At 39.9% G+C, this 13953-nt stretch overlaps 1 protein-coding gene across 2 annotated transcripts in view; it reads left to right on the top strand.

Moving 5' to 3' along the window:
* DLGAP1 (DLG associated protein 1) overlaps positions 1-13953 on the top strand; it is a 640732-nt gene that overhangs the window by 301508 nt on the left and 325271 nt on the right. The gene's annotated exons all lie outside the window — the stretch shown is intronic.

Below are 13953 nucleotides of genomic sequence, written 5' to 3'. Positions count from 1 at the left end.
GATGTCTTGATCTTCCACCTTCATGTTCATTCCTTCCATCTTTTGTTTCCTGGGTCCTGGGAAATAGGTTGTTGGGAACTACAGGTGATGTTCTTAACCTCCTACCTGAGGCACTGGAAGGGGCACCTCTGGGAGGAGCAGATTTCTCTTTATCCCCTTTGAGTAAGTCACTGAGAAGGAGTTACGCAGAGTAAAGGTAACTTTTCATCTTCCTCTGAGGTACTGGCATGTAGGGCCTGAGGACTAAGCCATTGGCGTCTTATTTTGCTAGGCCTGAGCAAGACCCAACTTTCACTGTGTCTATCACTCTTGGTTCTTAGAAGAAAAGTGATAGTATCAAGCATATTTAATCTATCATGCAGATTTACTTCAATATCTGAATCTTTTCTGGAAAACCTTTTCTAAATTTGGGTATAAGGAGAAAGAACCAAGAACAGTGTTATGAGTCCAGATTTGGAGTTTCCATTTTGAAAAAACACAACTCTAATTTTTTTTTGCTGGTGGCGAGTTAGCATCCAGGGATATGTGTGATCCCACATAGAAGATGGCCTTCCATTTCTGGATTAAAAAGCCCCAGATCCAAGCCTTTTTAACAGATTTATTTTCTTTCTTTCTTTCTTTCTTTCTACTCATGGCTATTCCGAGGAAGGGAAACTCCCTCCTTTTTCAGTTTTCCAAGACTGGGGTGTTCTTTTCAGATTCAATGTCTTTTCATTAACTTTAATGATCCACCATTGTCTCTGCATTGCTAGACAACGGATGGGTATTTGAATTTAAGTTTTGGGAGACAACTGGCTTGGAAGATCCTCCCTGCTGTGATGTGTACTTAAAATTGTAGCTTGCTAAATGTTTTTAGTTTACAATGTTGTGTTTTGAGGAAAGTTATTAAAAGTGCTGAAATGAATTGGAAAACCATCAGCTGCATATTATTAAGAGCTTGATTCAACTATGTGAACAGTTATGAAAGCTAATTCCAGCTGGGATCAGTTTTCAGAGAACTCCACCTACACACTCTTACCAGGACACTGAATGATAACTTATTCAACCAATAAAACAGAAAAGAAAAACATTATAGCAGAGCATACTGTCATTTGCTAATTAGACTTCTGCAGGCAGGAGGTGTTAACTATGGAGGGCTAATTAGCCATTTCATGTGTTAAATACATCACAAAAATAACTTTAACTCATGAGTTTTAGCTCACTTTAAAATGCTTCTTTTTTTTTAAAGCAATTTTAAAATGTTTTTCTGCACAGTGCTTCTGATGGATCCATTGGTCATTTGACAGCACATATACACCATGAAACTTTATTCCCAATCAAATATTCCCCTTAAAACCTATGAAATAAAAAAAATTACATATTGAAATGTTTGGAGGAGAACCAGCAAGGGCAATAATAATAAAGAAGAAGAAGAAATAACATGAAATAATAGCACTTTGGGTTGGGTAAGCATTATTATCTCAATATTAAAGATGAGGAAACTGAGGCAAGACAAGGGACTTGCTCAAAGTCATACAGTGAGTCAGTAGCAGAGCTAGGAATGAATCACTGTTTCTCAAATTCCAATTCAGTGTTCTATCCATGGACCGTGCTGCCAGATAATGTAAGAGAGGGTGTTTTACCATTATCTGTCGGGCTGCCACCAAAATAGGTGAAGTCTGTGAAGGAACAAGATGGAAGCAAGATAAGCAGGATAAAGTTAACCTTACATAAATTTAACTTTATTATTTAGAATGGAAAGGATATTTGATCATTCAAAAACCCAATACAGGCTCTGAGTTATCCTTCTAATCTATTCTTGTCTGTATCTTTCCACCTTGATGGGACCGACCATCACCTCTCTCCATTCCCCCTCCACTAACAAGATGGTTACCTTAATCCGATGTACTGAAACCCTGTGTATTATTATGTTTTGTGTTTTTTACTTTACTCTTTATTAGGGGTGTGGAAGTTAAAAAAACGAAGAAAAAGAAATGAGCCTTGGTAATGTGTTAGATAAAATTCTGTTACTGCTCCCTTCCCTACATTTGAGGGCCACTCTGATTTTGAAAATGATTTAGGCCTTGTCTACGCATGAAAGTTATATTGGTTTAACTAACATGAAATCAGTAAAATCTCTGACCTACAATGTTTCACATAAGAATAAAAGATTTATACAGAGGTTTAGGTACTGTAGTGTTAGGAGCATTAAAAATGCATATGTAGTAGATACCCATTAGGAAACTCTCTCAAAGTAGAGTGATAAGGGTAAGCATAGTGTCTTTGCGCTTAAGAGACAGAGGAGGGCACACAAATGCAATGAACCATTAATAAAAGTGAAAAAAGACCCCTAATGGAGGGAAATTAACAGAATAGAACAGCACAAATCTAAAAACAAATGGGAGTACAATTTAATATCATAGCCTTATATACTGAGGGACTGAATAATCCAATCAAAATGTTAAACCTCTTGGCAAAACAGCATTGGTCCATAGGTATGCTCTGAGAAACACAGTTACAATAAAAGAGCAGGAAAAACTCCAAACCCTCCCACACTGAATCCAAAGTAAGTATTTTCAAGTAAGTAAGCCATTCTCATGCCCAAACATATCTTCCTCCCTCTCTCCCCCCACGTCCTAGTAGATGACTCAGACAGTAGAATGTTAGTATAAGGAGAAATTAAGAAGACAGCTCTGCCTCCTAAATATTTTATTTCTTTTTGATTTATAAAAATGCCTAGGTACAAATAACAGTGCTTTAAAATACATACATAATATACAACCTGAAATAGTGTTCCCGTTAGAATATGTTAACCCATCAGCTCTTATGTAATGCTCCAATTTTTTTTTATGTATAGAATTTAATTATTACAGAGTTCCATCGAGAGCTCCACAAAAGCACTGGGTTTTATTCACCACCCCAGTACTCAAGTTTTACATCAGCATCACTCATTTGAAATCAATGAAGTGCCCCGACATAAAACTGGAATAATAGTGTAGTGATTCCGGACTATTATATCCATTTCTATATTTGTACATCAAGAAGCAAAAATTTTGCTCCTGTTACTTTTTCATTCTCTTTAAGATGCGCTTGGTGTCCCCTCTGAAAAGATTTGAGTAAGATTTTCTTTAATTCCATATTTTTTCAGAAAAATAGTGCGAGTTGGTTCATGGAGAGGGGGATCAGCAGCTGTTTGCCTTTCATGTCCAGAAGTATCCAAATCACCTGTGAAGTAGTTTGCACATGCTGCATCTGTTGGATTGTTTACTGAGCAAGTATTGTTACAAAACTGACTTTTGGATTATAAGGTTAAGCATCTTCTGACTGAACACTGGACATAATTTGATTTTAGTATGCTGTGTGAGGAACTGTTTGTAGACAGTAACTCCTGTATGTTATGAAGAGGGGTTTGAAAACTATGTTGAAAATGTTCTTCTTTGTCACACCTTTTTAAAGTCATTTCCTCTTTTGTACTACTTTTGTACAATTGCAGTGATGTTCTAGATTAGAACGGTAATACATTAGAATGGCAAAATAGAACATTCCCATACTGCCAAGCGATTTTTCGTGTCTTGGTCTGGATGACTCTCAATTAGAATTATTTATCTCAAAGTTAATATATTTCCAAATTCAGCTGTTGACAGCATTCTTTTTTTTTATTCTGATCCAGACAACTATTGGTGATATCTATGCTTGTGAAAACCATAAGTCAGCACCACTTTTCCACACGAGAATTATTCATCCATCCGTTTGTGTGGGTGATGATGCACACAATAAAAGTAAGCTAGAATACCTCACCTTCAGCAAAGCTCTTTCAGTAGATTCTGTCAAGCTTCTAGTTTCTATAAATTCATCATAAGCACTATATATTGTTTTTCAAAGATGTGGTGAACATTTTGCGGGGGATGTGGGGAGATCTTTTTAAGGAAACTTGCCTTGGGTAAGCAGACCTGCTATATAAATTAAAAGCCATGCTGTTTCCCTGCTTTCTTCCGCCACTCTTAATTGTCTGCTCTGCTCAGCACTGCTTTGATGCAGCATTATCAAAACCCACACAATCACAGTCAAAAGAGCAAAAGGTACACAGAGTCCATGCTTTGTGCAACTCTAACGGTGCATGTGTTTTTCCATATGTTGTATTCATGAAACCAGCATGCATCTTATATTTAGTCCTGAGCAGCTTAGTGTCAGAAAGATGTCAAGAAGTTGGATGGAATTCAGAGAAGAGCAACAAAAGTGATTAAATGGATCTAGTCATTGAGAGAACTAAATATAACTATGAGAGGGCTAATGAGATAAAGGATGATCTTGTAGTCAAGGAAACCTTAGTTTCATTCATTGCTCTACAATTGATTTCCTGTGTGACCTTGGGCAAGTCACTTAATCTCTTTTTTCTTCAGTCCTCTGAGTATGAAATGAGGATAGTAATACTTCCATGCCTCACCATGTGGTTGTAAAGATAAATGAATTAATGTTTGTGGGGCACTCTGCTACTACCATGATGAGGTCTATATAATCAGCAGATAGATAGAACTAGAGTGGTTTATGATAACTGACTGACAGTATTTGAAGGATATAAATCCTAGGGAGTTAGAATACTTGTTTGGGATACACAGGGATATTAAGAGGGGATGAAAATAAGCAAAGAAAATATAGGTTGAATATCGGGTAAATGTTCCTGATATTTGGAAATTATTTTGGGTCTACAATAATCTCCAAACTCATACTGTCCACATCAATTATAAGAACTGAATTTGGCAAAATACTCAAGAATATTCTTTTTAGGGAACAATACTGCTTTGTCAGAGGAATGAGTAAGTGATATAGCACATTTTTTCTCTCTCATGTCACTTGGACCAAATTTAAAAGCCTGTTACTCAGATTTTGACAAAAAAAATCCTTTCATTCTCTTTATAAATGTGCTTATCTTTTTTATCAGAGAGATTAGCAGTCTTGCATAGAGTTCTCTCATTAAGAGGCACTATTTAAAACTACTATTCTGTTGTCTGAGGAATTCCCCTAGACCAGTGGTTCCCAAATGTGTTCTGCCGTTTGTGCAGGGAAAGCCCCTGGCGGGCCGGGCTGGTTTGTTTACCTGCCCCGTCCGCTGGTTCAGCCGATCACGGCTCCCAGTGGCCGTGGTTCACTGCTCCAAGCCAATGGGAGCTGCTGGAAGCGGCGCGGGCCGAGGGACGTACTGGCCACCGCTTCCAGCAGCTCCTATTGGCCTGGAGCAGCGAACCGCGGCCACTGGGAGCTGCGATTGGCCGAACCTACGAAAGTGGCAGGTAAACAAACCGGTCCAGCCCGCCAGGGGCTTTCCCTGCACAAGCAGCGGAACACGTTTGGGAACCACTGCCCTAGACATTTCTTGGAAAGAGTGAAATGAGCATACAAGATTTAAATAGTACACGCTACCTGAATTTTCTTTTTGTGTGGAAGGGAAATTGCCAAAGTAGTGGTTCTGGCTAAATGCAATTCATTTCACTTAATTTTAAGTTTCCATTCCAGGGAAGAATGAAACCAGAAATGCAGCTGTGGTGACCGTTTGATCATCTTTTAATATCGAGAGAGGATGCAGCTACAGTAAGCATCGTAGGTAAACAAAAATATTGCAGTTCCTTCAAAAAAAGTATTTAACTAGAGCCATGAGCATTGAGATGGAATGACATTTCATCAAAATGAATATTTCAAGGAGAACAGTGTTCCTGATGGTTTGTTTAATCATTAGAAATAAAGTTTTTATAAGCTCCCTAGAATGTGTGCAAGAATGAGACCAAACAATACTGCCTAATTAAAAACATGGGCAGATACCAATTGTAGAATAAAAAAATTCCTGAATGCATGAATGATTCATTTGAAAATGCTGATAGGAAGCCACATAGATTATACTGTTTATAAATAGTAGGACTAAGCACAAGTATTTGCTCATTCAAATAAATATAATTGAAGGACATTTTAGGGAGGGTTATGCTGTGTTAGGCCCTGATTCAGCAACACACCAAAGAATTTAAACACATACTTAACTTTTAGGTATGTGAGTAGCCTCATTGAATGCAGTAGGTTTAATTTAACAAATCATAAAACATGAAACATAATATCTGATAAATAAAGAGAATTTATAAAGGGATTCTACTTGAAGGATGAAATTAAATGATAGGGCAATTATAGTCAGGCCTGATATCCCATGCCAATGATTTCTATTAGGTTTTTCCTTTCTATCCTAACTAAATTTGCCGTACAGACTATCCATACCAGTGTTTTAACTTTTTGAATAGAATTTTCCCTCTTTAAGGTGCTTCACAACTGTTAACTAGTTGATCCTCCTAAAACCACTTGAAGTGTTAGTATCTCAGTTTTAAAGAAGGCAAAAATAAGAGAATCAATAGAGGTTAAGGCCAAATTCTCAAAAGTATCCACTCTCAGTTCCCACAGGAGGCTCTGGGTGTCATAAATTGCGAACCAAAAATTGAGGCACATAACATTAGTGGACACTTTTGAAAATGTTGGCTTAAGTGAGTTGCCCAAAGACAAGAAAACTCATTGACAGACCTGAAAGCCGCAAGTGGTCAATGGGGGTCACAAGTAGAACTAAGGAGTTCCAGACTCTTCTTAGTCTTGTGCTAATCTGTTTCCCTCTGCTGCCTTCTCTCTCTTGAAGAGATTTTTCTTGTCTGCTGAAAGTGTTAATCCTAAGACCTTGTCCAGAGAGGATTTGTGATGAAGGACTTTCCCTCTTCTTCTCTCCCATCGCACCGGTGATTTTATTTATTTATATCAGACTCGCCCCATCTCATTTACAACATGATTTCTTCAAAAGCTCCTTCTGATTGACCTATTTAAGTGTCTGCTGATGAAAGCTGACAATCTGATCTTTTTAATCATTTAATGTCACATCACATATCTATAATTAAGGGAGATATGAAACCCTTATGAATGACTCATGTTTTTTCCTGATATGACTCGCAAGCTTGCTTGTTACTGTATGTGCTGCGTTCTCTGGCAAACTGTTCCCTTGCTCTCTTCTCGATTGACAGGTCTGATGGTGACCTAAATTTATCCTAGAACTTCCTCTTTCCCTCTCCTCCCTTCACTTTACTGTTGTTCTTCCAGATTCTTGGGAACAGGTTCATAAATCATATTGTGTGTTTCTGTGTACTTGCAATGGATTTTTCACTTTCATTCTTTAAATCCTGTGGAAAATCCACGCACTGAAAACTACAGCAATGAATTTTAATAAAGTAGCTGCCAATACTTTGAATGTACTAGGTGATACACTATTATTTGCTTTCACCTGGGATTAAGTTTGCAAAATGTGATGTTCTGAATAATCTAACATACATTTTTTGCATTCAGTCATTTTTTGCATTTCTCCTCACTCCCAATAAAACCCCAAACCCCGAAACAAGAAAGGACAATTTAAACGTGTGCTTCTGGCCATATTCCAGAGTTTCTAAAGAGAAGGCTATATTTCTAGTCAGTGTGGTGTCTGTCATTGTTAAAATTATTTCTAATTTAGATTGCAGTGGTGCCTAAAGCTCTCAACAAGGCCAGGCTCCCATTGTAGTTCATACTGTATGAACGTACAATAAATGACAGTCCATGCCCCAAAGAGCTTACAATCTAAAATACAAGACATAACAGGTGGTTGAAACAATCAATCAGGGAGGAAAGAGTTACAAATATTACAGCATGGGTTCACATGAATTAGCTGTGTGAATAGCTAATTCATAGCCAATCAGTAATAGTGATCACAAAATTACAGCTCAACTTCTGTCATGATTTTACATTGTAGCCATTGTTTTCAGATAGCCCTAGAAATTGCTGTTCATGAACACTGCTCAGAGATTTGGAGTGGTTTTCTTTAGCTATCTAGCATCTCGAGTAATGTTAGAGTGTAAAATTTAAGGCTACTTCACCTATTTCAGTAGAGTCAAAAATAGTACACAGTTGCCAACTTTCACGAGGTAAATAAGCATCTCAACTTTCACAAGGCAAAAATCAAGCTAATCACATTTCAAAACAAGGCCAAAAAAAGCCAATCCCTAAGAACCCCAACACTTTATGTGACTAGATCCCCGCGGCGTGCAGTCTGGGATTGTGATGGACCCACTGTGCACCCTGACTCTCTCCCCCCTTTCCCCCTGTTTGCCATCCCTTGTTCCTGCTTGCTGGGAGCTGATCAAAAAAAAGAAGCATCAAAGCTACAAGCCAAAAACTAGCCAACAAGCAACTCACAAGCCAATTAAGCCAAAAACAAGCTCCATTTCTGCATTTTTTCTGCGGGTTTGTCAGTATGGTGACATTAAATTTCAAATCTTACTGAGTCTTCTGTATTTGGCTTTTTTTCTAAATAATCTTCTTTGCTGCGACAAAGCTCCTGTGAATCATTCCTGAATCTCTGCCTTGTGTCTTTTGTGAAACACGTTTGGTCAATGCAGTTTTAGCACTAAAAGAAAAGAACACTGGGAGATCAGCCCTTGAACACTTTTCATTCCAAGCGGTTATCCCCAATATAATTATTTTAAGAGGTCATTCTGGGTTTCAGATGTCACAGTGATGGTAGATATTAGATATGAGCCTATGAATGCACCACCTATATCAATAGGTGGTGGTGGAGAGAAAAGAATCTGCTCCCAGGCATGGGTGTTTGTGTGAGATCTTTGTTCTCGTGGGCTGAACAAGATTTTTCTTCTACTTGTGCCTCTCTTTTTTTTAAGCATCTGCCTGATATTTGGCAGGTATATGCATTTAGCACAAAATCTATGCAGAAATATTAAAGCTAGGAATTGAATAGAAATTTACTTTGAAGAACTTTACTCAAATACTGATCATTTTCAGATATTTTCAGTTCACATTTGTGCCTCATTAATAATAGCATATTGATATTGATTTTCATAGAGAGCAAGTAATGTGTGTACAGTTGTGACAGCCTCAGGGCTAACATGGCTGTCTATGAAGTCTTAAAATTACAGCCTTTTTATACTCATTCTGAATCCTGCCAATCTGAGGAAGAATTATTAGGGTTTAAATAGGTCATGAGGACAATTTGACAAGGCACAGCCAAATGTGGCATTTGAAAGGTACTAGATATTTCTGCTCTGACACAGGGGTGTTTTTGTTTTTGTTTTGTTTTTTTCATTTATAAGACTCAGTGACGAGCTGTTTCTATTGTTCATTGGTTTGGGACTCCTAAACTTCATAAATAACAAGTGTTGAACTATTTAGGATGGAATAAGATAGGGGAGAGGGAATTGTAAAGAAGAATATGGTGGCACTAACACAGGGAAAATTTAGGCTGAATATCAAAAGAATCTTCTTGATATTGAAATTTATTAGACTATGGAATAATCTGCTGTAAGAAATGGCTGAAGTCCCCTTGTTTCTCATCAAACACTAGACTGGACAACATACTATAAAATGTACAGTAGGTCAAAACCTGCACCAGCAGATAGATTGACTAAATGACCACCACTAATTGGCCTTTTTCATCTTCTATGTCTTTACTCATATAGCATTTGGGAACAAGCAAAAACAACCATTACATGCAAAGATAAAAAAGTAATGCAAAAAAGATGATGTTGATACAGGGTAACATTTTTCTAAATCTACTAAATTATTTAGAATCCAAAATCCCCTTTTCAAGTGCTCTAACCACAGGATTATTGAGTCAGTATCTGTCTTTCTCTTTGGCCCAATGACTATTTAAATGACTTCAATATTTAGGAGCTGAGTCTTTATTAAAATAAAATCGTAAATTCCATTTTAAAAAGTGATTTAGGTATTAGGAAACTGAAACACAAATGTAATGATGAAATTTAAAGAAAAAGTCTACAACTTTATGAACTTTTAACTTTATTTTTGTAATTTATTGCACATTCAGGTTTGATTTTCAGATTGAAAGTCCGTGTGCATTTCTGTGGCTTTGTACACACAGAACACTATATAGTCATCTGTAAATCAGGTCAGATAAGCAAACAACTATGTGCAGACTTTTGACTGAAATTCAGGCCCTCAGTAAAATGTACTGCATGACTGTCTTAATCTTACCTATAGCATTGCAACATTATATTATAGTATCTTCTCTGTTTTATATCCCAATCTGGGACTAAAAATAAACCTTCATTTCACACCTGCAAGGATTTATTTTCAAATCTCTTGACTGATTTATTTGTTTTGGGCTGCATGTCTCTCTAAAAAGAAAAGGAGTACTTGTGGCACCTTAGAGACTAACAAATTTATTAGAGCATAAGCTTTCGTGAGCTACAGCTCACTTCATCGGATGCATTTGGTGGAAAAATTTGGTTTTTTCCACCAAATGCATCCGATGAAGTGAGCTGTAGCTCACGAAAGCTTATGCTCTAATAAATTTGTTAGTCTCTAAGGTGCCACAAGTACTCCTTTTCTTTTTGCGAATACAGACTAACACGGCTGCTACTCTGAAACCTGTGATTATGCATGTCTCTCTAAGTAACTTGTACACAAGTTCAAAGTGACTTAGATTCAGTTTGGGACTCCTTTCCTGAAGATAAAGAGGACAGATCTAGTTATCTTTGTTTCCTTTCTACAGAATCACCTTGGATCGCAGTTTCTGGTGTCCCACTTTCCTTCCAGCTGCTGCTCCCACTCTCTTCTTCCTCCAAAGGGAGTGAGACCATCCCAACTCTATAGCCACACTCATAGCCTCCTCCACATACAAAATGGGCCTGATCCAAAGCCCATTTAAGTATTTTCATTATCTTCAGTGAGCTCTGAATCCGGCACAATGTGGGTGTCAGAACATCTGCTTCCCAATAAGCCAATGGTCTCATAATGCTGGCTTGCCTCATCTTGGGTGCTGGGCCTGTATCTCTAAGATTCCATTCCAGTTCTTTTGCCGTCTGCAGTCCAGTCTCCTGACAGGAACTACCCAGCCTGAGGGAAGTGTCAGGAACCGACAGCAAGGGGATAAGGTGGTTCATCTTGTGTTTATCGTTTGTCCAGTCAGAGGATTATGAGGAGTATATATGATGTGGGAATCTATCCTTGCAAGAGTCCTAGCCTGCTTTGCTTCCCATTGGCCAGAAAATCTCCCTCCTTCTCAGTACTATACCCGCTATTTTGCATGGTTGTGACAGGACTTTAAAGCCATCCTAAGAATTAATCAGATTGACTTTTGGGGTTGAAAAATAAACATGATCACTTTCAGTCACTTTTGATACTTTACTACACCCTGTTCCTGGGGGAATTCTGTGCCACTGCGCACGTGCAGAATTCATGTCCTCTGCAGATTATTTTTTTCTCCACAGAAAATACATTCTGCTGGAGAGGCGCTGCAGTTGCACCTTTTGACCACTAGGTGCTGCTGTGTGCCATAACACAGAGCAGCTGGCTCACTGGCAATAGCAGCCATTAGCCAGCTCTGTTCCTCATAGCGTCCTGCCCACTGGTCCAAGTTAGGAGATATGGGATATGGATTGGGGATAGACGGAGTGGGCACACGAGCTGCTGGGGGATCACAAAGATGGGGTTCAGAAGGGATAGTGTGGGGGACAGACTGGGATAAGGGCTGAATAGGAATGGGGATACAGTGCCACATGGAGATGGTGAGCAGGGAGTGACTCAGTGGAGGTGCAGGGACACGGGGGGAAGGGGGGTGCAGGGACATTTGGGTACAGGGCAGATGTGCCTGATTGAATCTGAGAGACTAGGGGCCAGCTAGGGTCTACATGGGGGAGGCTTCCCAACTCCCTAACAATGCCCCCTCTCCAAAAAAAACAAAACAAACTTGTTCCATACTTCTCCCACCCACACCCAACAATCCTCCAGATTTATTCCCAAATTCCTTCCCTCTTCATCAGCTTCTCTGTTACCCCTGGCTCCTCCCAAGCCTTTGCACTGCTTCTGAGGGGTGCAGGAAATACATTTCTGTATTGTAGTTTAAATGAATTATTACTCAGAGTTCTGTATTAATGTGGCTGGTAAGGAATCTATTTGTCAAAAAACATTTCCTGAATTTTTTTTGTTGTCTGTATTGCTACAGACATATTTGCTGACAGGTATTTTGAAATAAATTACCAAAATAATTGAAACTGACATGATTAGACTGTATGTTATTTTGACAAATAAAATTTGGAGAATTTTGTAGAATTTTTAATTCTTTCTTGCAGAATTTTTAGGTTTTTGGTGTGGAATCCCACAGGAGTAACACCCCCCCCGCCAGCCATCATGTCTTGAGGGAATCCTCTCTCTATCCCCCTCTCATTTTCTTTTCTAGTACCTTCTCTCTCTCTCTCTCTCTCTCTCTCTCTTCTTTAGCCCAAATCAATCCCTTCTTCATAATCAAATAAAACTCAAGTACTTAATCCTTACCTGATACCACTGAAGACTCTCCCCAGGTATTCCTTGTACCAGGTCTGCTCTTGACGTGCTTGTCTAATTAGCACTCTGCATGTGCTATAGCTAGAACGGGAAGTGGAAAGCTGATTAGACACGCACTTGACTTTAGGAGAAGACCTGACATAGGAAGAGTCAGCTTTTCACACAGAGGCTCTTGCAACAGGCCCGTGGTAAGGAAGGGGAATTTGGGTATTTAAAAGGTGGAGTACAAATTTCCCTTATAAAATCATGAGGCTTGCGGTTGAATTAGGGGTATTGTCAAGAATGAGAGACGTATCAGGTGAATGATGCAGTTTATTTTTTAAATGAATAGATGGCACCTGCAGGTTTTAATAACAAATTGTGTCCTGTGAATTCTTTGTTCATACTGCACCTGAATTATTGTACTAAATACTGTTTCAGTTTATGGTGTCTTGTTTCGTGATGAGACAAAATTCATTGTAGTATATTATCAATTTTTGTAAACTGAAGAATGAAAAGACTTGTGTGACGGGGCAAGGCCAGATGGCTATAGAAAAGTAGTCTTATTGGGATCCGGGAAGTGGGCAGGCGAATCCTGTCCACTGCTAAAGGATCCCCCCCAGCCTAAAAGGGGGATCCACAGGACCTAGATACCCAAAAAATTCTTGGGGACAATTAATAAAATAAGAGGGACAGGAGTGCGGTCAAAGGGTCAAACGAAGGGAACTGGACAGGGACACCAAGGAGAGAACCCCGGACAGCGCCCACTGCTCCTCAAAGGCATCAAGGGAGTCAGAAGACGCCGCCCAGAGGAACTCTGCCCGGATACGTGAACGGACCGAGGATAGAAAATAGGCCCCACAGTCACAGGAGACTCCATCGGCCACCTCCTCACTCTGGTTTTGTAGATAGCCATTTTAGCTAGGGCCAGGAGGAGGTTGACCAGGAGATCCCGTGACTTTGTGGGGCCATGGATAGGGAGTGCATAAATGAGAAGGTGAGGGGAGAAGTGCAACCAAAACAGTAATAAAACATTGGTGAGGAGTCAGAATAGAGGCTGCAGCCTGGCACACTCCAGGTATACATGTGCCAAGGTATCCCTCACACGGCAAAAGGGGCAGGTGTCTGGGATTGAAGTGAACCGCGCCAAGTACACGCCTGTGCTCACGGCTCCGTGAAGGAGCCGCCAACTGACATCCCCGGCGGGCCTTGGGACTAAGTTGGAATATAGGCTGGCCCACAGGGGCTTCTCACCCTCCAAAGGTCCCGCCATTTTGTATCGGGGAGGGACACGAGGGTGCGGGCGTGAAGGGTGTGGAGTACGAGCGTGTAGAGATGTTTTCTTGGCGTGGTTTGAAAGCAGACCGGCTGCATCTTGTGCAGCCGGCTTCCAGTGAAGGGGTGAAGGGGTCGGTTGGGTCCACGGGGCAGGGGTCCAATTAAAAGGTCCGGCAGGCCTGGGGTAACAGGTGGGTGGGGCTTGCCCTCGTGCAGGACCCGGTCGAGATAAACCTGAGCAGCGGGCGGCAAAGCGGCCTTCACCTCCTGAAGTATGCGCCAGGGAGTACAAGGTCTGGATAGCCCCATGCGCTGAGCGAGCGTCAGGGGATCCAGCCAGTCTCCCCAGTCATAGTC

The sequence above is a fragment of the Dermochelys coriacea genome, chromosome 2 (genome assembly GCF_009764565.3).
Source record: "Dermochelys coriacea isolate rDerCor1 chromosome 2, rDerCor1.pri.v4, whole genome shotgun sequence".
Classification (NCBI taxonomy): Eukaryota; Metazoa; Chordata; order Testudines; family Dermochelyidae; genus Dermochelys; species Dermochelys coriacea.
The sequence above is the reverse complement of the archived record's forward strand: the minus strand, read 5'-3'. Positions and strand labels throughout refer to the sequence as shown.